Consider the following 25,413-nt stretch of genomic DNA (forward strand, 5'->3'; position numbering starts at 1 on the left):
CCTAAGCACCTATGTTCAAGGAACCTTGTGCCTTGTGATAGTCAAGGTGAATAAGTTTTATGAGGCACACAACCAAACCAGGCATTATAATGTTTACTAAACATTTAAACTATAATTTAAGTTAATATTTCTATCACATTTTAATGTTTATAAGTTAAAAAATTTAAATTTAAATTATAATACTAGGAACTTAATATGTTTAATACAACAACTCTGCAAAAAGCACCTGAGATTCGGGGCTGGCCCTTGGCCGAGTGGTTAAGTTCGCGTGCTCTGCTGAAGGCAGCCCAGTGTTTCATTGGTTCGAATCCTGGGCACGGACATGGCACTGCTCATCAGACCACGCTGAGGCAGCATCCCACATGCCACAACTAGAAGAACCCACAACAAAGAATATACAACTATGTACCGGGGGGCTTTGGGGAGAAAAAGGAAATAATAAAATCTTTAAAAAAAAAAAAAGCACCTGAGATTTAGAGAGAATATATAACTTCTGGTTAATTACACCCCTGAAAGGTCCATAACAAAATCCAGTTTTTGTGATGTCAAAGTCCATATATTTCAACTCTGTAAATTATGTTTTTCTTTTCTTTCTTTAGGTCTTGCTCATGCTGATGTCATTCTTGTGCACTTTCTAAATTACAAGTTTATAAATTTAGAATTTTCTAAATTCTCATGTCAAGGACTATCTCATTTCATCATCTTTGAACTCTATAGATTGTACTATACTGATATTTTCTCTCCAGAACTTATACCCACATGCATTGTTTCATGAGTGCTCATTCTTTTCCCTCTTTATAGGTAGGGTATTTCCTGTATCCCTCAGACTAAGGGATATGCTATTACATGAGAAATATGTACTATGTAGGCAATAATTAGATAATTGAAGAAATGTAATTTCTCACTTCTTTATATGAACAATCTCTTGAGTGATGGTATTTCACAGGAATACTGGAAAGAAAAAGATATTATTACAAAAAGGATCTGATGGGAGTGATTCATACTGAACTGGAAGTCCAAGGTGTGGTTCAGCTCTTGGGTTTGGCTAAAGCATGTCTAGGAGTAGAAATGATAAAGATGAAAGATCATAAATGGGATATTTGATCATAAATGCCAAAGGAATAGCAGCCAGGCTCTGACAACAACGTTCTCTCATTTCTGGAGGCAGAGACTGGCACCAGCATTGCTTGGCCCCCATGGTTCAATGCAGTTTTCTTTGGCTGAATTCACTATCATGGATTTAATTAAATTTAATTCAATGACAAGAGTGTACACAGCACAGCATTAGAAATTTGGTGGAAAGAGAATAAATTAGCTATCCTTAAGCATCCACGTAAGGAGATGAAACCAACATAAAATTTTTAAAAAACTTATAAGATAATTGAATTATTGCTGATATGCAACCTATTAAAATGTATGTAACAAATATTCAGGATGACAGTGGTGAAGGGAGCATTGGGGAGGAAGAGAGGTATGAAGGAGAAGTGGTAATGGATTTTTTGATATCAGACAACATAGACAGAGGTAGGAAAAAATCAGAAGCTTATAGGAATGAAAAATAATCAAGATGGATATTTGAATAGTACTCCCCAAACATTCTCCTGCCTGTTACTTCCTTTGATCTTCGTGGAAGTGTTGTGAGGCAGGACATACGATTCTTAGAGGGGTTGTAGAACATAGTGGTTATATGTATGAACCACCGTGCTATTAACTCGATCACATACACACCAAAAGGCTTTGAGCAACTTGCACAAGTTCTCTAAACCTTATGCACTGCTTCAGAAAATCAGGATAATACTTGTTCCCCTCTCATATGGCTTTTGTTAGAAGACAAAATCATGCAGCTCTTAACACAGTACCCTCAAATAATAACTATTTGAAACATATTGAATTTAATTTCTTTTGCATTGTTTTATTTTTGCATATTTGAAGGTTATGTCATCAGTCAGTGGCCTGACTAAGATGGAGAACTAAAACTGCTCATTCTAAACCCATGGCCTTTCCTACTGTACTAAACAGAGTGAGATGTGTGTTCTGGCAGTAAGAGGCAGATTTGTCTGCAGTGGAAAGGAGACATAAAATTATGAAGTTTATTACATGGGGCAGGGTCTCAAATATCAGATTGAGAAGTTGAGAAGTGTACTAGTAGTCAAAAGAAATTTGTGATGAATTCACAGATTTTAAGACAGAAGGGCATTATCCTTCCTAGTGCATTTGGTTTTGGAATATTTTAAGTCATGAGATGGTTCAAAGGAAATCTTACTTGGAAGTGTAAGCATTTAATCTAGATAAGAGTCATGTTGCTGCGTTTGAAAGGGACAGAGTCCCTGATATGGCTTCTTTGAAGCCCTAGCATTTTTCTCATTTATTACAACTGTTTCATTCTCCAGATGAGGAAACTGAGATCCAGAGTGTGAGCAATGTAACAGCATCTCCTGGCATTTAGAGGGAAACCTGGAGTAAAACCTAGTTATTTTGATATCTAAGAACATCTTCCTTCTCCTTCATTAGTGCTATTAAAGAACTTTTGAAGTTCTTGGGCTAGAGATTGGAGAGAGGGTTAGTCCATATGGTAGATTTGCAAAGAGTGTCTGGCAGCTGTAGACTTCACTTAGTAAGAAGGATAATTCTAAGAATGGGTCTTTGCATATTTAGATGAGTCTTAGAGAATGCATAGTTTGCATCCCCATTTGAAGCGATAGCCTCTAATATATTCTCACCAAGTGACAGACAACCTCTGCTTAAGTACCCCTATGCTCCTGAAGCAGTTCTTTTACCATGTCATTTGGTGGCAGCAACAATTGTGTTTAGCTAGTGTTGATGAAAATAATCCATAACCAATCTATAAATGAAAATTTGGGTGAGTTTATTCTGAGCTTAAATCTGAGGATTATAACCCGGGGCCTTTCTTCCCGAAGGAAGGAAGGGCACCAAAGAAGCGGGGTGCACAGAGTGGTTATATACCCCCAGAGAGGATGTTTCACATAGGATTGAAATGTCCCTTTTACAATAGTCGTGAGACTGCTCTGTTGGCACAGTGATTGATGGACACAGCAGGTAGATCTGCTGTCTCAGTGAACACAGCAGGGTGGCAGTCTGTTGTCTCCAGCTGACTGGTCACAGGTGAGCTGGGTGGTCAAAAGTGAGTGCAGCAATCAGTTCCTAGCCTAAGGAAAGATGCTTATCCCTAAGGAAATGCCAATGTGGGGGTAAGTTGCACCTTTATCTCAAGGGTCTTTGTTCTGGCCATAGGACATGTCTAATCAGATATACAATGCGTGCTCAACAGCCACAGTTAGGCCCTTTTGGAAAAAACAGAGTCAGGCCGAATTAGGTTTATACCAAATGGCTTCCTCATATACTCCAATATATTCTATTGCTTGCCATTTTTATTTGTCACTAGTGAAGCCACTGTTCACATCTTCAGTGGTATAGTGTAATGGGTAAGAACTCATGTTATGAAATGAGATTACCTGGATTCCTAATCCCCAATTATTTTAGATGAGATGTTTAATGTCTCCAAGTCTCAGTTTCCTCATCCTCAAGATAGCGTTTGTGATAGTACATATCTCATGTGATATGAAAAATAAATGCAATCATGCATGCAACGTACCTAGCACCTTGATGGTACACAGTGTAAACTAACTGAGTTGTTTTATTGATATTTTGATTATTCTTTAGAATTCTTTGTTTCATCTGTGAGCACCCCTTCACAAGGAAAAATGGAATAAAGGATTTACTCTAATTCAGACTCATGCGCAGAGACTCTGTCAGCTAAGTTGGATCTTTGTCTTCCTGGAGCAAAGAGACTTAAGGTTTTATTTTCCTTAATCAGCATATATGAAAAATGATAGAACCTTAGAAGCTTAGTTAATGCTTGTAACTTCTGGGTTCAGATTGGATTTTATATATATGTATATATAACTGGAACATCCACTTTATTGTGGAATTGTTCTTGAATTTTATTGTAGAGTTGTTTAGTGAAATGACCACAGAAAGCATAAATATATCTCAAGGGATTGTTATAAAAATGAAATTGTCACGAGTCACAGTGTCTCTTTCATATTGAATACTTGATATTGTCAACAGAAAAGTAATATAGTTTGTTATTGGTATTGAATTCTGAATCAGAAAAAGCTAGATTTGAATTTGGCTTCAATGTTTACTAGTCATGAGAACTTAGTGTCATTTTTTTCATTCCTTTAAGCCTCAGGATCTTATCTCTAAAATAAAGAAAATATCTCATACGATAATCCACTGGCTGAGACAGTAGGGAGTTACTGAATATTAGCAATATGTAACGACGATAATAATCCAGCTTAAGAAGGAAGAGGAATAGATGGAAAGAGTATAGTTGTTAATAAATGGAGAGTCCTTGGGACATGACCTGTCTTACAGGCTCTTCAACTAGCAGGTGCTCAACAAGTATGTGGACTACATTAATGAGAATTTACTCAAAATATCCCAGGTTCTTTGTTCTTGGGTGGGCCCAGTGATAAGTGGAGGTAGGCTTCCTAGCCTGAGGTTTCCAGAAAGCAGAGGGTAAGAGAAGGGCTTGTGTGTAGGTACTTTATTTTGGAAAACATACGGGAGGCAGTAAATGGGGAGAGTGAAACAGGGCAGGAAAGAAAGTTAATCCAAGATTGTGTTAAGCTGACCATCATTTATCCACTGGCTTCTATCTACTAATGATCCAAGGTTTCTTTAAGGTAGGTTAATTCCTTCATCTTTCCAGGTGTATGTACACATCAGAATCTAATGAAGCAGCAGGGCCTTCTAAGTGTCTAAGGCAGCAAGTATCAGGAGAGAAAGCAAGAGACACACTGGTGTGAAGAGGTGTTTTGAGGGGATCAGTAGGATCAAGTTGTCAGGCTATAATTGTTAGCAGCTGGTTGCTGTATCAATGGCTGGAGAAAAAGGTAGGTTAAATGGGTGTGATAGGGGCTGGCCTGGTGGCATAGTGGTTAAGTTCATGTGCTCCACTTTGGTGGCCTGAGGTTTACAGGTTCAGTTCCTGGGCACAGACCTAGCACTGCTTGTCAAGCCACCCTGTGGTGATATCCCACATAACATAGAGGAAGATCAGCACAGATGTCAGCTCCACAACAATCTTCCTCAAACAAAAAGAGGAAGATTGGCAACAGATATTAGCTCAGGGCCAATCTTCCTCATACAAACAAAAAAGGGGTGTGACAAAGAGTGCAAAAATGTGCAACACACTCAGTGACTACTAATTAAAGATATGATTCTTTTGTAGATTTTCAAGCTCAGAGCAATGTGCTTGTATAAGCCCACAATAAATGGAGAATCCTAATAATGTGACAGAATTCATTCTTTTGCACATTACAAAGAATCCAGAGCTGCAGAATATACTCTGTTGTGCTTCTCATCGTGTGCGTCCACAGTTTTGGAAAACCTATACATTCTGGTCACCATGGTCACAAGTCAGAGTCTGAGATCACCTATGAATTTTTCCTTACTTCCTTGTCCCTCATGGATGCCACCTCCTCTTCTGTCATTGCCCCCAAAATGATTGTATACTCCTTCTCTGAGGGCACTACCATCTCCCTCAAAGGCTGCATGGCCCAGCTCTTTGCAGACCATTTCTTTGGTGGTGTGGGAATCACCCTTCTCATTGTGATGGCCTGGGACCACTATGTGGCCATCTGTAGGCCCCTGCACTACAGTCCATCATTAGCTCTCGGGTGTGCTGCCTGCTCCTGGGAGGGGCCTTGGTAGGATGATCCATGCACAGAGAGATACAGCTTTTCTTCATGTACCAAACAAATTCTGTGGCCCCAATATCATTGCTCACTTTATGTGGGATTTGTTTCCATTATTGAAACTGGCCTGCATAAACACCCACATCCTATGCCTCTTAGTCATCCTCAAGAGTGGGGTGATGTGTGAGACCATCTTCCTTGTCCTCATCACTTCCTTTGTGGTCATCCTCTGCCCCCTGGATTCTTGGAGTTCTAAATGGTGGCATAAAGTTCTCTCTACCTGTGGCTCCCACCTCGCAGTGGTTGCCTTGTTATTTGTGTTGTGCATTGCCATGTACATGGGGCCTGTGGCCCCTTACCCCATAGAAAAGACAATGGCTGAGTCCATTTCCATCATCATGCCCGAGTTAAATCCTTGGATCTATACCTTGAGGAACAGAGAGATGAAAAATTTCATGAGAAACTGTGGATAAAACTAGGGACCCTGGGCAGTCACTAGCTTATATGCTAAGGACAAGCTTTCCAACAAGGGCAATGAGGTCTTATTCCCCACATTCATTGAACCCAATGGGCACACAGCTTCCAGGTGCATGTTTTAAGCATGCAAATCAGGTTAAGATACAACAGTCAGGTGGCTTCCCACCTCTCCAGTGCATTTTGTACTCCGTCTTTTTCTCACAAGGCTCTAGCCACTCTGTCTCTCTTTAAACTGTCTTTTGAATAATTCAAGCCTTCCCAGCTTTTGTTCTTTCTCTGATCTCTGCTGGAATTCTCTTTCCCAGAGATTTTGCTTGGCTGGCTCCACTTCAATTTTTCCATTTTCAGATGAACTCCCACCTCCTTAGACAAGTCCTTCCTGTTGACTCTTTCTAATCATCCCCTCAGTTATTCTCTAGTCCTTCAACCAGTTATATCCGTAATATCAATGATCACAAAGTGTACTTTAATAAATTATTTCTTGACTTTTATTTTGTCTATTTTCCTTATAAGATTGTAATTCCTGTAAGGGCAAAGATTGTGTTTATTCACTCATGCTGTTGGTAGAACGCTGCCAGTGATCTAGTAGGCACTTATAAATATTGTTGAATGAATATAAGTTTAAAAGAGACTTTTTTATATTTGCAATTTCATAGGCTGGGTAACAAGGTAGAGGAGAATAAATAGAAACAATTTAGGAGGTAAAATTTTCCCAGTTTGTCTGCTGTCAAAATTCTACTTGGAAGCAAGTACAATCTCAGATAAGTAATTTGCTATTTAATATGGAGGCCCCCATTTTACCAAAATTCTCCACTATCTATTTTATCCTTTTCTGAAGCAGAATAAGAATTTCTCATGCTGGAGTCAAGATACTTTAGAAGCCGGTGTCTATATCTTGACATGATATATTCTTTATAAAAAAAAGAGCAACTCTATAGATCTATTTTTTTTTAACTGTGGGAGAATGGTTCTCACTGTTACATTATGGTTATGGATTTCTAAATCCAAAGGGTATTTACTTCCTCCCAGTTCCATGATTCTTGCTGTTACATTATAGATTTTGGTTTCTGAATCCAAAGGATATTCATTTTCTCCCCGATCCTTTTGTTGCTGTCACTAGAGAGAAACTAATGCCTTTTTTTTATTAATGTTATGATAGATTACAACCTTGTGAGATTTCAGTTGTACATTATTGTTAGTCATGCTGTGGGTACACCACTTCCCCCTTTGTGCCCTCCCCCCACCCTCCCCTTTTCCCTGGTAACCACCGATCAGATCTACTTGTCAATATATTAACTTCCACCTATGAGTGGAGTCATATAGAGTTCGTCTTTCTCTGGCTTATTTCGCTTAACATAATACCCTCGAGGTCCATCCACGTTGCTGCGAATGGGGCAATTTTGTCTTTTTTTATGGCTGAGTAGTATTCCATTGTGTATATATACCATATCTTCTTTATCCAATCATCAGTTTCTGGGCATGTAGGTTGGTTCCACTTCTTGGCTATTGTAAATAATGCTGCAATGGACATAGGGGTGCAACAGACTGTTGGGATTTCTGATTTCAGGTTCTTAGGATAGATACCCAGTAATGGGATGGCTGGGTCATAGGGTATTTCTATTTTTAACTTTTTGAGAAATCTCCATACTGTTTTCCATAGTGGCTGTACCAGTTTGCATTCTCACCAACAGTGTATGAGGGTTCCTTTTTCTCCACAACCTCTCCAACATTTGTCGCTCTTGGTTTTGCATGTTTTTGCCAATCTAACGGGGGTAAGGTGATATCTTAGTGTAGTTTTGATTTGCATTTCCCTGATAATTAGCGATGATGAACATCTTTTCATGTGTCTATTGACCATATTCATATCTTCTTTTGAGAAGTGTCTGTTCATGTCCTCTGCCCATTTTTTGATCGGGTTGTTTGTTTTTTTGTTGTTAAGCCGTGTGAGTTCTTTGTATATTATGGAGATTAACCCTTTGTTGGATAAGTGGCTTGTAAATAATTTTTCCCAATTAGTGAGTTGTTTTTTTGTTTCTATCCTGTTTTCCCTTGCCTTAAAGAAGCTCTTTAGTCTGATGAAGTCCCATTCGTTTATTCTTTCTTTTGTTTCCCTCAACTGAGGAGTTATAGTGTCTGAAAAGATTCTTTTGAAACTGATGTCAAAGAGTGTACTGCCTATATTCTCTTCCAAAAGACTTATTGTTTCAGGCCTAATCTTTAGGTCTTTGATCCATTTTGAGTTTATTTTGGTGTGTGCTGAAAAAGAATGGTCAATTTTCAATCTTTTGCATGTGGCTGTCCAGTTTTCCCAGCACCATTTGTTGAGGAGACTTTCTTTTCTCCATTGTAGGCCCTCTGCTCCTTTGTCGAAGATTAGCTGTCCGTAGATGTGTGGTTTTATCTCTGGGCTTTCAATTCTGTTCCATTGATCTGTGGACCTGTTTTTGTACCAGTACCATGCTGTTTTGATCACTGTAGCTTTGTAGTATGTTTTGAAATCGGGGATTGTGATTCTGCTGGCTTTGTTTTTCTTGCTTAGGATTGCTTTAGCAATTCGCGTTCTTTTGTTGCCCCCTATGAATTTTAGGATTCTTTGTTCAATTTCTGTGAAGACTGTTCTTGGGGTTCTGATTGGGATAGCATTGAATCTGTAGATTGCTTTAGGTAGTATGGACATTTTAACTATGTTTATTCTTCCAATCCATGTGCATGGACTGTCTTTCCATCTCTTTATGTCATCGTCAATTTCTTTCAAGAAAGTCTTGTAGTTTTCATTGTATAGATCCTTCACTTCCTTGGTTAAGTTTATCCCAAGGTATTTTATTCTTTTTGTTGTGATTGTGAATGGGATTGAGTTCTTGATTTCTTTTTCTGTTACTTCATTTTTAGTGTATAGAAATGCTACTGATTTATGTATGTTGATTTTATACCCTGCTACTTTGCTGTAGTTGTTGATTATTTCTAATATTTTTTTCTATGGATTCTTTGGGGTTTTCTATATATAAGATCATGTTGTCTGCAAACAACGAGAGTTTTACTTCTTCATTACCTATTTGGATTCCTTTTATTTCTTTTTCCTGCCGAATTGCTCTGGCCAACACCTCCAGTACTATGTTGAATAGGAGTGGTGAAAGTGGGCACCCTTGTCTTGTTCCCGTCTTCAGAGGGATGGCTTTCAGCTTTTGTCCATTGAGTATGATGTTGGCTGTGGGTCTGTCATATATGGTCTTTATTATGTTGAGGTACTTTCCTTCTATACCCATTTTATTGAGGGTTTTTATCATAAATCGGTGTTGGATCTTGTCGAATGCTTTCTCTGCATCTATTGAGATGATCATGTGGCTTTTGTTTTTCATTTTGTTGATGTAGTGTATCACGTTGATTGACTTGCGGATGTTGAACCATCCCTGTGTCCCTGGTATAAATCCCACTTGATCATGGTGTATAATCTTTTTGATGTATTGCTGTATTCGGTTTGCCAGAATTTTGTTGAGGATTTTTGCATCTATGTTCATCAGTGATATCAGACTGTAGTTCTCCTTCTTTGTGTTGTCCTTGTCAGGTTTGGGGATCAGAGTGATGTTGGCTTCATAGAATGTGTTAGGGAGTACTCCATGTTCCTCAATTTTCTGGAATAGTTTGAGAAGAATAGGTATTAAGTCTTCCTTGAATGTTTGGTAGAATTCTCCAGAGAAGCCGTCTGGTCCTGGACTCTTATTTTTGGGGAGGTTTTTGATTGCCATTTCTATTTCCTTACTTGTGATTGGCCTATTCAGATTCTCCATTTCTTCCTGATTCAGTTTGGGGAGGTTGTAGGAGTCTAGGAAGTTGTCCATTTCTTCCAGGTTGTTCAATTTGTTGGCATATAGTTTTTCATAGTATTCTCTTATGATCCCTTGTATTTCATTGGTATCTGTTGTGATTTCTCCTCTCTCCTTCCTAATTTTATATATTTGCGATTTCGCTCTTCTTTTCTTGGTGAGTCTGGCTAAAGGTCTGTCAATTTTGTTAATTTTTTCGAAGAACCAACTCTTTGTTTCATTGATCCTTTCTATTGTCTTTTTGTTTCAATATCGTTTATTTCTGCTCTTATTTTTATTTCCCTCCTTCTACTGACTCTGGGCTTTGTTTGTTCTTCTTTTTCTAATTCTGTTAGGTGTTGTTTGAGGTTGCTTATTTGAGCTTTTTCTTGTTTAGTGAGGTGAGCCTGTATTGCGATGAATTTCCCTCTTAGGACTGCTTTTGCTGCATCCCAGATGATTTGGTATGTCGTGTTCTCATTTTCATTTGTCTCCAGATAATATTTGATTTCTTATTTAATTTCTTCAGTGATCCATTGTTTGTTCAGAAGCGTGTTGTTTAGTCTCCACATTTTTGCACCTTTCTCTGCTTTGTTCTTGTAGTTGATTTCTAGTTTCATAGCATTATGATCAGAAAAGGTGCTTGATATTATTTCAACTCTCTTGTATTTATTGATGTTTGCTTTGTTTCCCAAAATATGGTCAATCCTTGAGAATGTTCCATGTGCGCTTGAGAAGAATGTGTAACCTGCTGTTTTTGGATGAAGTGTTCTATATATATCTATTAAGTCCATCTTGTCTAAGTTTTCGTTTAATTCTATTATTTCCTTGTTGATTTTCTGTCTGGATGTTCTGTCCATTGGTGTTAATGGTGTGTTGAGGTCCCCTACTATTATTGTATTGTTGTTGATGTCTTCTTTTAGTTCTATTAAGAGTTGCTTTACAAATTTTGGTGCTCCTGTGTTGGGTGCGTATATATTTATAAGTGTTATGTCTTCTTGGTGGAGAGTCCCTTTTATCATTATATACTGTCCCTCTTTGTCTTTCTTTATCTGTTTTGCTTTGAAGTCTACCTTGTCTGATATTAATATAGTGACACCTGCTTTCTTTTGTTCATTATTAGCTTGGAGTATTGTTCTCCATCCCTTCACTCTGAGTCTGTGTTTGTCTTTGGGGCTCAGGTGTGTTTTCTGGAGGCAGCATATTGTTGGGTCTTGTTCTTTGATCCATCCTGCCACTCTGTGTCTTTTGATTGGGGAGTTCAATCCATTTACATTTAAAGTGATTATTGAGATGTGGGGGCCTACCACTACCATTTTATGTCTTGTTTTCTGGTTTTCTTCAATTTCCTTTGTTTCTCGTCCCATGGTTTAATCTGTTCTGATGAAGAGCTGCTACTCTCTGTTGTTGTCCTTCTACTTATCTCCTCTGCTCTTGGTTTTGTAGCCCCTTTCCTTTTTTTGATTTTTCAGGAATAAGGGTTTTCCTGAGGATTTCCTGAAGAGGAGGTTTTGTGGCAATGAACTCCCTTAATTTTTGTTTATCTGGGAAAGTTTTTATTTCTCCATTGTACTTGAAGGATATTTTCGCTGGGTAGAGAATTCTTGGCTGTAGGTTTTTGTCCTTCAGATTTTTGAATATGTCATTCCACTCTCTTCTAGCCTGTAAAGTTTCTGCTGATAAATCTGCTGATAGCCTGATGGGGGTTCCTTTGTAGGTTAGTTTCTTTTGCCTGGCTGTCCTTAGTATTTTCTCCTTGTCGTTGACTTTTGCTAGCTTCACTCCTATATGCCGTGGGGTTGGTCTTCTTGCATTGATAAATTTGGAAATCTATTGGCTTCTGTCACCTGAAGATCCATCTCTCTCACCAGATTTGGGAAGTTCTCAGCCATTATTTCTTTGAATAGGCTTTCTGCCCCTTTCTCCTTCTCTTCTCCCGCTGGTATACATATCATCCTTACATTGCATCTCCTAATTGTGGCTGATATTTCTTGGAGTGTTTCTTCATTTCTTTTTAGTCTTACTTCTCTCTCCTCCTCTGCCTGCAGCATTTCTATATTCCCATCTTCCAAATTGCTTATTCTTTCCTCCATATTATTGGCCCTACTGTTCAGTGCATCTAGATTTTTCTTAATCTCCTCTATTGCATTCTTCATTTCCAGTATTTCTCTTTGGTTCTTCTTTATCGTATCAAACTCTTTTGTGACATAGCTCCTGAACTCGTTGAGTTGTCTATCTGAGTTCTCTCTTAACTCATTGAGTATTTTAATGATGGCTGTTTTGAAGTCATCATCATTTAGGTTATATATCTCATTTTCTTTGGGATTGTTTTCTGTGTATTTGTTATTTTCCTTCTGTTCTGGAGATTTAATGTATTTTTTCATATTGCTTGATGTTGTAGTTTTGTGCCTCCACATAGAGATAGAGTTTAGTTGCTCCTTCCACTTGTTTCTGCTGGTGTGGTGGGGGAGCAGCTGTTTATACTGCACCAACCAGGAACCCTATCTGCAGTCGCTAACTGGGCCTGGGCCCCTCCTCGTAGTCACAGTGGTCCTTTGGCTTCCTTCTTCTGCCATGGGGGCCATCACAGGGTGGCTTCAGGCTGCCGGTGCCTACTGTTGCAGCCCGCCTAGACGTGCTCCCTCCTTGGGGTCTGCAACAGTGTTATGGGCTTTTCCAGCGTCCAGGGGTAGGATCACTTATATTTGCTGCTCTGTCACTGAAGGCACCCACAAAATCTCACTTGTCCACTATGGGTCGCAGCAGAGATATTGGCATCTTCTACAGTCTGTTGTTAGCTCACCTAGCTATGCTACTTTTGTCCCGGGGTCTTCCAGCTTTGTGGCTCCCAGATGGGTGCTCTCTACTAGTGCTGTGCAGAGGCTTTCCCTGAGGCTGCTGTGAGCCTGTAGGGTTTCCCCCTAGGCTACGGAGCTGGGTCGCTGGAACTCCACCCAGCCAGTCCTGTTCCCCAGGAACTCGGGGAGCCCTTTGCCCTGTCTGGGGGATAGCCTGAGATCCTGATTTCAGTGGTAGCTGGTCAGCTGCTGCCCTATCTGATATTCTCCTGTTTGGGACCCTCCGGGCACTGTGAACACCAGGCAGGATCTCCCCGTCAATGACGGGGTGAGACTCTCCCCACGGGCTCAGGTGTGCAACTCTAGAGTTTCTCTCTGCATTTAGGAGTAATTGCGGGGGGTTTAGGCAGGGTTCTGGTCACCTATTTCCACCGTCGCTCCTCTGGTGTGTGCTCGCTCCTGCCCTAGGTGTGTGTTGATCTTCTGGGGGCGTCCATTGGAAGAAAGCCTTTTGCATGTACTAGGTTGTTCGGTTGGGGTTGGAGAGTTTTCATCTATCTCCACATCCTCCCAGAGGGAAGTCCGTCTGCCTTCCAATGTATAGTCACGTGGGTCTCTCAGACGTCCTGAGATGCCACGTGGACACCCCCTGTCAAGCGATGAGTGTCCAAATAATTGTAGACTCAAAGGGGGAGAGACAAAGAGGACTACTCACGGTTCCATCTTGGATCCTCTCCTCTCAAAACTAATGCCTTTTTAAACTGCCTCCCTTGACTAGGTATATGGGAAGCCTAATGTCATAGCATGATTCAGCATTCTGTTATGGTTTTCTTATTTTTAAAAATATGATATATATTATGGCAATAATTAAAATATTAGTTACAGTATTTCAAACAAACTATTTAAATCAATATTTTTATTTATTTATTTACCTACAGGGAAAGATTCACCCTGACCTAACATCTGTTCCCAGTATTCCTCTTTTTGTTTTCCTCTCCAGAGCCCCCGTGTATGGTTGCATATCCTAGTTGTAAATTGTTCTAGTTCTTCTATATGGGCCACCACCACAGCAGGGAAGGTGACAGACGGGTAGTGTGGTTCCACAACTGGGAAACAAACCTGGGCTGCTGAAGTGGTGAGCACTGAATGTTAACCACGAGGCCACCAGGGCTGGCTCCAATATCTTTACTTTTAAATGAAAAATGTATATGTGCAATATAAATCTAGCATTAATTACCACCAGCTGTTTTCATTAAGTATGAGGATCATCATTGAAAAATATTTGCTGAGTTTTACAAAGTGTCAGATACTCTTCTAGGATCTGGGTATACAGTGATGACTAGGAAAATAAGTTTCCCTTTTGTCTTGTAGCTTACATTCTAAGGCAGAAGATAAACAATATATACAAATGGAAATAAAGTCATAGAGTGATAACTGATTCCAAGAAAATTGTAATAGAGGGGTGCATATGTGACAAGGTAACTCTAGTTAGGTGACATGGAGGCTTTTCTGAGAAGTGATTTCTGAATGATGAGATAGAATGATCCTTAAGCATATCAATAGAAAGGAGATCTAAGGCAAAAGAGAAAAGCTTGTGCAGAAACACCAAGGTAGGATGTAGTCTCAAGTGAAGAAGGCCAGGGTAATCAGTGCATGGTGGACTGGGCGAACGTGGTCCAAGTAGAGATGTGGAAGATAGGCAGGGTCTTGATCAGGGAACGCTATATTTTTAAACACTCAAGTTCCAAAAGAACATGGACATCAAAATGACTCTATTAATATAACAATTAGAAATCAAATCCTTCATGAACTTTTAGATGAGAAAGCAATTTGGCATCAAAATCCCTGACATAACTTCCATTTAACTTTTGCTATGTTGATATTAGTAGAACACAATGTCTACTGCTTACTTACAGTAATTTATAATTAAAATTCTGAATTCACGACACAATTCTTCACCCTCCCTCATGTCAAAGAAGAAGAAAACATTTATGACAGTGTAGTAACATTGATCTCTGTAAGAAGTTTCTAATGATTATTTTGTATTTTAATTATAGAGTTAAAGAACTAGAAGGATCATAATGAGATCCCTAACCTTAAATATTTGTAATATTTTGGGTAACTTTCCTAGTGTCAAAGTAGGTCCAGAACCTGCATCTTCCATTGCATAGGGAAGAGCTGCTCTGATAATCCATGGTGAAATTATAACCTGTCAGCTAGATTCCACAAATTTCTCCTGTGGCAAGAACCTCAGTTCTAGTAGGGCAGTGTGTCAAGCAAATGGCTTTCACAGGTTGGTGCATTATTTCTTTTGTACTCTTGTACTAAGTTGATTACTAGAATGGTGTCTACGTGCTGATTTTGAGAGACACTGAACAAGTTCAAGACATGGGCTATAAATGGCCCCTTGCTGACCCTTGGCTTGGGCCAGGGGTGTAGGCCATTCTCAGCTCACATTTGTGCATGGCCTGCCTGCACTGCAAAATCTATAGAACTGACAATGGTGGAGGTGGTGGCAGGCATTCTATATTCTGCCTTCCCTCCTGCTAACACCCAAGGAAGTCACTAGAGCCCTTCCACAGGCTCTATGCCATGTGTCAGACAGTTCTTCAGAGGTGAATATACTTATCTCCTTCAAGGTCTTTTAAAACCTTTGCTCCTCAATCCCAACTGGCCCTTCTGATTAATGCTGTCTCTTGACTCCCCTGGATGTGGTAGCATTGTACTCTCCAGTCTTAAAACACGTGTAATGAGGGCCTAACTTGCATGAACAGGACCACTTTTCTTTGTCTGGGCTCAGGTCTTTCATCTCTTCTCCTAGCTGGTGGTGGTGTGTGCAAGGCAGGGCTGTGGGACATCACATTCCTGAAATGCCTTGAATATGGCCTAAAGAGCTCTTGGAAAGACACTATTGGAAGGTAACTAGTTTTAAACGTACAGTACAAAATTCCAATCAATTTAACATGACTGGGGAATCAATTATTGTTCACATCTTCTTGCAAACTCTGCTAATCATATTTGTATTTGCACTCATTATCAAGGAACCATTGAGAGAGATTGGAAGACAGTATTCACAGACAGTCTGATAAATGATGCAGCATCATTAGTTATGATGTAAAACAACATTAAATAGATGGTATCAAATAACATTAGAGGCATTTTTCCAATATAGAAAGGTTCTGAATTGAACAAGAAGAGATGGATTCTGGGCCAGGACAGGAAGAGAGATGCTTGGACACTGGGAAGAATCTTTCTGTGCTCTGACTGGACAATAAACAAATATGTAAGTACCTGCTGTCTAACTGTGATCCTAAATCTCCACTAATAAAGCACTATATCTTACACTGAGTCATGAATTTTGTAATATACTCTCTAGTCACGTTGTTTATAATTATTAATTCTTTTTACATCAAACTATTTGTATAGTTAGAGATTCTGTAAAAAATATTTGGGTGGTTCTGCACACCCTAGGGAGAGGACTTGCTTTTAGAGACATCAATTTTGTGATGATTTAATAACACCTTCCCCCAATGACAAAGCATATTTTCATGGAAATTGATAAACTAGTTCTAAAGTTTATATGGATGTGTGCCTGAGTTTCAATAGCGTTGGTAATATAAACAAAGTGAGAAGAACAGAGATAGGTGATTGTATCTACTAGATGTAAGAACATAACATAAAGCTCTGGTTTGTAAACACTTTGTTATATGCCCAGGAATAAAGAATTCTAAAGAAGAGAAGAAATGGCCTCGAAATAGAATCATCTATCTTTAGAGATACAGTATAAAATTTATAATTTGCTAAATGATGAAGGTGAAGTTTTAAATCTGTGGTGAAGAATGGATTATTGGGTAAATTCCAGAAGGACAAATTGCTATTTCTCTCCCTCGTGCTCATCCCCCCATTTCACACATTTCTTTGTGCCTGTCTCTGTCTCTGTCCTTCTCTCTCTTTTCTGATTTGTAAACTTTTTTGAATTCACCCAACTTTTGCACAAATAACGTGCTTGTTATATTATCTGTTGCACTCCATCTTCACACTATTATTTTAGTGTTATCCCTCTCACTTCCTCTAATGGAAGCAAATAATAAAGGATTAAGCAAAGCAGGGCATGGAATAAAGTACAAGATGCTAAGTGTGGTCTAAAGTAGGAACCAGGGTTCCGGGACTCATTCCTGGAGTCCTGCTGCTGAGCCATATTTTAATAATATCATCCCCTCCAGGAATGTGATCCATGTCAGATGGTGCTTCTGGGTCAGGAAACTGTCTAAAATTTCAATAGAAAACCGAAAATAACCCTCCACCCCCCAAAAAGAAGATAACACTTGTCCTTTAATACCATAGGCAATTGAAGTGAAGGTACTTTGGGCCTTCACTTTCTGATGAGTCACTTCACTTCTGCTTATTTCTGTGAGGGCTGATAGACATAAAAATAGGTTGGATACAAGAGTGTATAGACCAACAGATTCCTCAGTATGGATCCTCTCTGAAGGGATGTTATGAGCTTACATTCAAGTTTTCCCTCATGCTTCCATCCCAATCCACATTCCAGCAAAGAGACCTGACATTCCTTGTTTTCAAAAAAAGAGAAAGTAAAAAACCCTTTATAATGAGAAATTGTGCTTTTGGTTTTAAAGTCATGGCATATCAAGATCAGTTACTGAGAGGAAAAAATAACATTTTAGATTAATCTGTACATCTTTGTACATTTACAAATAAAATTTGTTATTCATTAACAAGCAATTATTGCTACTCTAGTCCCCCAAAATTCTATGTCCTTATGGATTGATGCTGTGCCTGATTCCAGCATTAGGCTCATGGATTTAAGGCATTTACCCAAAACCTGCCCAGAGACACTACATTCCATCTGAGTACCCACAGTGTTCTTCTCCTGAATATGAAGGGAAATGAAAGCATCTTCAAATAGAAACCCAGAAGCAGTTAAAAAGGAGAAAAAATTAGAAGAACCTCTAATTGGTTGGGGACAAACACTTGAGTGAGTCAAACCACAGATAACTGTGTCTTGGAAAGTCATACTGATGGGAAATTTCCAAATCCTGAGGGGGAACTGAGAGGCAATTCTACAGGCTCATGACCTCTCAGAGAAACCTCTTTAAATTCCAGTTGGAAATCAAGGAGGAAACTTTTGCTTCTTTATTTTTTTTCCCCTGAGACTGTGTTGGCGACAGTACTTGAGGACGAGTGGGCAACGTTCTCTACCTCATCTGCTAGAGATGCTCTTCCTCTCTCCTTTAGATGTAGAAATAAGAGTTGGAAACGTATGTCACACTTTGGCCCACCACTGAATGCACTGTTCTCCCTTAAGAATAGAAGATTGTCATCACCAGAATTTTCAAGGAACTAACACATGGTGAGATTTGTAATTCACATTTCTGCATTTGCAGAGAGGATTTTAAATTGTGATATTGTATGTAAAAGTATGGGTGTTTTTGTGGGGGCTATCAAGTTTAATACGATGCATGGGTCTATCACTTAACTGTGTACACCTGAGCAAGTACATAACCTTTCTGGCCTCATAATCTTCATTTTTAATGGAAATTATAATATTATCAAGTTCAAAGGATTTGGAAACTTAATAAATGTAGAGTCAATAGGACAGACCTTGACACATAATATGTGCTCCACGAATAACAGCTATTAGAAGGTAAACTTTTTTGGATGAGTTAGGAGTCCCTATTATTTCAAGTCTAATTAAATTAGACCTATCTTCAGTTTTTCATCTCTGAGTTAAATCTAAATAACTATGAAATGCAATGGGTGCACATTTTTGTCTTTGCTCTCCAATAGCGTTTCATTTATTCTTTCTATATATATTCTAACTTATCATTCATCCTCTGATGCTGTACCCTTCCTGATGTTTTATATTAAAAAGGGGAGTTTTTGAGGCTGTATACAGAATACTGAGGTAGGAGCAGGGTAATTCAAGTGCTGTTTACCTTTACAGAGCTATTGATATATAGTATAGCAGTTAATATTCCCACCACAAAGCCCCAACAAATGGCACAGGGAAGGACATTCAAGGTAAGAAAGAGTGACTTAAGTCACAGACCAGAGTCTTCTAATTTTAAATGCTGGTTAAAGTCAATTTAATTTTCTCTGAGTATATTTGATGTCATAGATGGTTTTAGATATCTACATCAGAATTGTTCAGAATATTTGAATGGCCAAAATTCTGGACTGGTTTAGTGCTGGTTGTTGGGGCTTTACCTCTCTCTTAAGATGAGTTAAATAGCTAGGAGGACAGGCAAGAGAAGGTCAGGCATCTATCAGGAGTGGCACAAGTGGAGAGAAAGGTTATTTTTCCCCCAATTCCAGAAATACTAAGAGTATAAAACTTAAGATATTTAGGGATATCAGCGAGTAATATTGAGGGGAGAGAAGACGATGTGAAAACTGAAGAGAACATATTTTCCAGATTGTCATGGAAATAAACATGTTTAACTAGATAGACATAGAAAAAAACTTTTATTTTGCAGTTAAATAATAATCCTAGATCTAAAATGTAGTACACTGAATAACTTAACAAGGAGCGTAATTAAGAATGGCATTTTAGGGCCGGCCTCTGGCCGAGTGGTTAAATTCATGTGCTCCACTTCAGTGGCCCAGGGTTTTGCTGGTTCAGATCCTGGGCATGGACCTGACACCACTCATCAAGCCATGCTGAGGTGGCATCCCACACAGCAGAACTAGAAGGACCTACAACTTCAATATACAGCTATGTACTGGGGGGCTTTGGGGAGAAGAGAAATAGATTGACAACAGGTGGCTCAGGGCCAATCTTAAAAAAAAAAGTAAAACCAAAACCAAAAAATGGCTGATTTATATATAAAAAAAGAAAGAATGAGATTTTAATGTATTCTTTTAATTTTTAATAAATATATTTATGAAACTATATGCAGATGTGACTGTTATGTGGAGATAGGTACATATAGATGCATCTAAAATTTACTGTGTGAAATATAACTACAAAACACTAGTTAATAATCTTACAACTAATTCCTCATATAGGTTTGAATGTTATACATACTCCAAAGTTGAAATTCCTATTATTTTCAGAAGGATAGATACTAGAATTACTTTGTTACCAAAATGAATAGGAAGGAAATAGTGGACATTGTGGATATTAGGGAGACAAAATTGCCAAGGTCACAGCCCCACAGGATGGCCCAGAGCCCATAGTTCAGGCTGTGAGGGGTCCTGAGCAATCTTTGCTGCAGCTTCAGCATATTAAAGAGTAAGCTATCAAGAGAGGAAAGACCACAGAATCTTCCAGGAGAAATGTGAACAGAATCAGTTTCTTCCTATCGGAGTATATGCCATTAAAACTGATCAAAGTGAGAGATGGGAAGACTGGGTCCATGATACGACTACTTATGGAAGGTTTACAATAGTTTAACATTTTAGTACAAGATTCTACGTTATGTTAGGATATTCCTCCTATGCCAGTTAATTATACAAGATAGATAATAAAATTATCCTCAAACCCCATCTCCTTTTTCTGATCAGTTCAGATGATGGAAACTACAATGTTGTTGGTTTTAAATGTTAAAAGATTTCAATCTTAAATCTTGTAATTATATCAAGGTACGAATTGAAAATAAAGTCTCTACCATTTTCATATATTCTGTTCTTAATTTTAAAATTATACAAAATGTTCAAATGGATAGAGTTATCACAATTTTTCTTGTTTTTCTCATTTACCATATTGTAAAATTGCTTTACCATCTATGTCCTCATATTATTAATTAGTATTTTGTTCAAAGAACAGTGCTATTAATTTGTAGTAGTCCAATTCACATAAACACCTTTCTATTATTGAACATTTTAGATATTTCTAAATTTTCACTATTATAAATGACATTTATCATCTCTCATTATAAAACTTACACCTTACTCCACCTTTAGAACGATTTTTAAGATTGGGATTACTAGTATAAGGAGTGTAAACATGTTTATGATTCAGGAAATATTTGCTAAAATGTTTTCCAAAAGAATTACATGCATGAAGCAGTTTCATTGCAATTTTAGGATTGATATAATTTTAAAAAACATGATTTTAAAAATATGTATTCTATTTTTAAGATGGATTTAATATTCTAGCTCACTTTGTGTGTGTAGACACTGTTTAAAAATAATGCTGAAATCAATATTTCAAATTTTCCTTTTGAATTATACATCGCAGAGCATATTCATAACTGTCTTATTGACTCCTAAGGGCCGGGCAGCTTGGACAAGTGTTACTGCGTCTATCTTGTGGGAGAGAACTCGGAGGCTAGCAATCTCTTCAATGACACATGTCTGTTAAGTGATGAAGATGGGATTGCTAGCATTTTTATAGCAGAAACTGAACAATTATTGTATTATTTTTCATTAAATTTTTATTTTGGACTAATTTTAGGCTAATAGGAAAATTACCAAGATAGTACAGAGAATTCTTGTATACTCTTCCCTTTACTTCCCTTAATATTATCATCTTACATCACCATGACTATATTTGTCAAAACTATATAATGCACATTGATATATTACTCTTAATGAAACATGAGATTTTATTCATATTTTATTAATTTTCCCACTACTACCCTTTTCCTGTTTTATGGTTCAATCCAGCACAACGCGTTCCATTTAGGATAATTACCTTTTAAATGATGCAAAGTTATAAATTTGTGATCATAAACTATCAGGACACTGTACTCTCCATTGTCAAAGTTTTAACATTAATTTTGGAAATTTATTTTATCAGAAAAAAGAGAGAGTTGATTTGTTTATATCTAATAAACATTTTAATTCTGAAGTGGTACTACTGTTGGAAACTCTTCAGAAAAGGAAAGCAGAGAGCCTAAGAATTATTTTATTATTAGATTAATTTAGAACTTTGGTCTTCCTGTCCATCTCGCTACCCAACTTGGCTTTCTTTGTACAATGAAGCTACCTGAAGAAGAAGTAGACACATGTGGGCCTGAGGGCTCCAATAATTTATTCAGGGATTATTAAGGACATTTACAAGTGTTGCATATTTAAACAACACTGTATCTGCACCGTGACCATAAAATATTTTATATTTGTGAATAAATAAAAGGATTGTTAAAAAAAAGTATCAACATCAGTCATGGTAGAGGAGGAATTAGTAGTGAAAACATTGTCATTTCTGCTCTATGTCAATGGCTCTGTGGGCTGTTCTCACTGTCTATAGTGATGTTCTCCTGTGCTTCTAACTGCATAAACATTTTTATGAGCATTGCCATATCTGATTCTCACAAGAACCCTCTCAATAGACATTATTATTTTTACCCATTTACAGAAGTAGAATCTGAGTTTTTGAGAATTTTAAGTTACTTTTAGAAGAGCTTGGATTTGAACCTTGTTCTGTATGAGTCTGGAGCTAATGTTCCTACTCATTTCATTTGGTTGTCTTTTCTGCTTTGACCCTAGGATAAGCTAATAACTGCTAGATCATTTATTGTATTCTTTACTTTTTAATAAATGGTTGTTGATTGATTCCTGACCTTATGGGGTTTGTTTTATGCTCTTGTTTTCTTGATGGCAGCTTGTAGCTGGACGTGAGGTTTATAGTGCTGGCACTGTTTAAGAATGTCTGCTACCCTGGAAACATAATGGAAATGGTTATTTTAAGGTAAGCAAATCGATAGATGTTAGTACATGCAATTGTATTTTTGTTAGTTTTATTAACATTGAAAATTGTTTTTGTTAGCTCTAGGTGGCATTTATAAAAATCAACTTACTTTTAATTCTCACAGTAAGCCTCATTATGCTTTCATTCACCTATTTAACAAATAATAATTACATATACATGTACACACACAGACAAGCACTGTCTGGCTGATGTTTCTGTTATATACATGTAGGTGAGGACACAATCATTCTCTGAAGTTGTGTCTTGCTATGGAAAATGAAGTCAAAGGTTGAAGTAATTGTCTGGATGACTCATGGAAAAACTTTCTGTGGGTAAGGTGGCTGGCTTTTTAAGTGAGAGTGTAGTTACCACAATTTGTAAAACCATTTTATCAAAAGCGATTTTTTTGCATTTTCCAATTTGACCCTCATTATGATCCTGTGAGATAAGTGGATAGGCTACACATGAACATCCCTACTTTACAATATAGTCACAAATTCAAAACAGATATACTTTGGCAAGTTGTACTTGATCAATTGGACCACATTGTATACATAATTAGCAAGTAATTAATAAAGCCTCAAGACTCTGACTATATGTGACACACTGTTTCTATTTCTTACCTGTGTGATTGTTGACAATCTGTCATTTGCTCTCTGACTTTCATTAAGGGGCTGCATTTAAACATGAACAAAGGACTCAGAAGGCTTTACCATCTATAGGTGGATGGAGACTGTAGAAAGGCCAATCCTGCTCTAAAGTTCTTGTTATAAAAGAAAAATCTTTGCTTCTTTCACTGTTGATCCAGTGGGAGGGACTTGGGTGTTGAAACCAGCCTGCGTTACAATTCCAGATGCAGCATCTATTACTTGTTTGGCATTATCTCTTTAAGCATGAGTTACCTCCCAGTAAAATAGGGATAATAAGACCTACCATGGGCTGTTTCCCATGCACTAAGCCATGAATAATTTCTTTCCTCGTACTATTGAACTTAGTCATAATGATAACACTCTTCGTTAGGTATTGTTATTTTTTTATAAACCTCTGTTCTTATTTTTAAATGACGAATGAAGAAAAACACCAACTCAACACATGTGTACTTGTTATCTGTTAGTATTGAGGTAGGCCCCTTACCATAGAGCTTTCTCTTTTATAAAAAAACAAATTAATTAATCTTAAAGGCCCAATTCAGTTCAGACATTTAAAGAAATAATTAGGAGAATAGTCATGATTTTCAATTGCTTCTTTAACTGGGCATTATTTCTTCTTCTATTTGTAGATACGAGTCTCCTGATCAGGGATGGTGTGCCAGTCATTGTGCTCCAACTCCATGCAATGAAAGGCACCACTAATAAACTGGCAGCCCTCTTTTCTTCAGAACTTGCATACGACTTTATAATCCTTCTCAACAATTCACTCCAGGAAACCACTATTAAGTGATCAGAGTTGGTGGTTGAGATGAAAACTATTTCTCATCTCTTCCACATGTGAATACCTCCATTCCCCCAAACTGAAACTCTGGCTATTTTAATGTATTTAATAATTTATCTCCACCTCAATTCTGCCTAACTTCCCAAACCACCTTCCACAATTTTATAATTTTGTTTTCTCAATGATGACAGAAGCACATAAGATAATTTTTCATATGGATGCCTCCACTTGTAGATGACTACGATACCATAAACTGGTCTGAAATAACTTTCTCTTCATTTGTGGTATCTTTCAACTTTCCCTTGGAAATCATGCAAAACCAAAGCTTTGTAACTGAGTTTGTCCTCCTGGGGCTTTCAAAGAATCCAAATGTTCAGAAAATAGTATTTGTTGTATTTTCATTGGGCTACATTGCAACTGTCGGGGACAACTTGCTAATTGTGGGTGACTGTCATGATCAGCCTGGTACTCCTGGGCTCCCCTATGTACTTCTTCTTGGCTTTCCTATCCTTCCTGGATGCGTGTTTCTCCTCTGCCATTGCCCCAAAGATGATTGTGGACTCTGTCTGTGAGAGGAAAACCATCTTGTTTGAAGGCTGCATGACCCAGCTTTTTGCTGAGCATTTTTTTTGCTGGGGTGGAGGTCATTGTCCTCACTGCCATGGCCTATGACCGCTATGTGGCTATCTGCAAACCCTTGCATTATTCTTCTATCATGAACTGGAGGCTCTGTGGTATGTTAATGGGGGTAGCCTGGATAGGGGGCTTCCTGCATTCCATGATGCAAATTCTCTTTACTTTCCAGATGCCCTTCTGTGGCCCCAATGTCATCGATCATTTCATGTGTGACTTGTACCCATTACTGGAGCTTGCCTGCACTGACACTTACATCTTTGGTCTTTTGGTGGCTGCCAACAGTGGGTTTATCTGCATAATAATCTTCTCCTTATTGCTTCTTTCCTATGGTGTCATCTTGCTCTCTCTGAGAACCCATAGTACTGAAGGGCAGGGGAAGGCTCTTTCCACCTGTGGATCTCATACAGCTGTTATGGTTTTGTTCTTTGTCCCATGCATATTTGTGTATGCACGACCTCCAACTGCTTTCTCCTTTGACAAAATGGGGGCAATATTTTACACCATCCTAACTCCCTTGCTCAATCCTTTGATTTATACTTTCAGGAATAAGGAAGTGAAAAATGCCATGAGGAAAGTGTGGTACAGAATAACGATGTTTTCCAATGAAAAATAAAACATTTAACTTTGAAAAAATTTTTAGTTAAGAGTAAAAAAGTCAAATTTTCTTATACAAAAACTTTCTGTGAATAGGTCTTTTTGATAGGAGGTAATGTAATGAAATTAAAAAAGCACTAACATGAGAGTCAAGAAATAAGGTTTTCATCCGTAGATCACTTATCAACTCTAATTTCGTTACTCAGTATCCTCATATGTAAACTAAAAAGAGTTGAATTTTATGCTTACTTAGAATCCAATAACCAAAAAATAATGAAAAGAGAAATCAGACTGCTTGC

The 25,413-nt window shown here is 38.0% G+C and overlaps 2 pseudogenes; both read left to right on the plus strand.

The window, feature by feature from the left end:
- Window positions 5,301–6,178, plus strand: OR4C291P (olfactory receptor family 4 subfamily C member 291, pseudogene; annotated as a pseudogene).
- Window positions 24,196–25,133, plus strand: LOC138919866 (olfactory receptor 4C15-like; annotated as a pseudogene).
- Window positions 25,134–25,413: the final 280 nt, after the last annotated feature.

Source organism: Equus caballus, chromosome 21 (assembly GCF_041296265.1).
Source record: "Equus caballus isolate H_3958 breed thoroughbred chromosome 21, TB-T2T, whole genome shotgun sequence".
Lineage (NCBI taxonomy): Eukaryota > Metazoa > Chordata > Mammalia > Perissodactyla > Equidae > Equus > Equus caballus.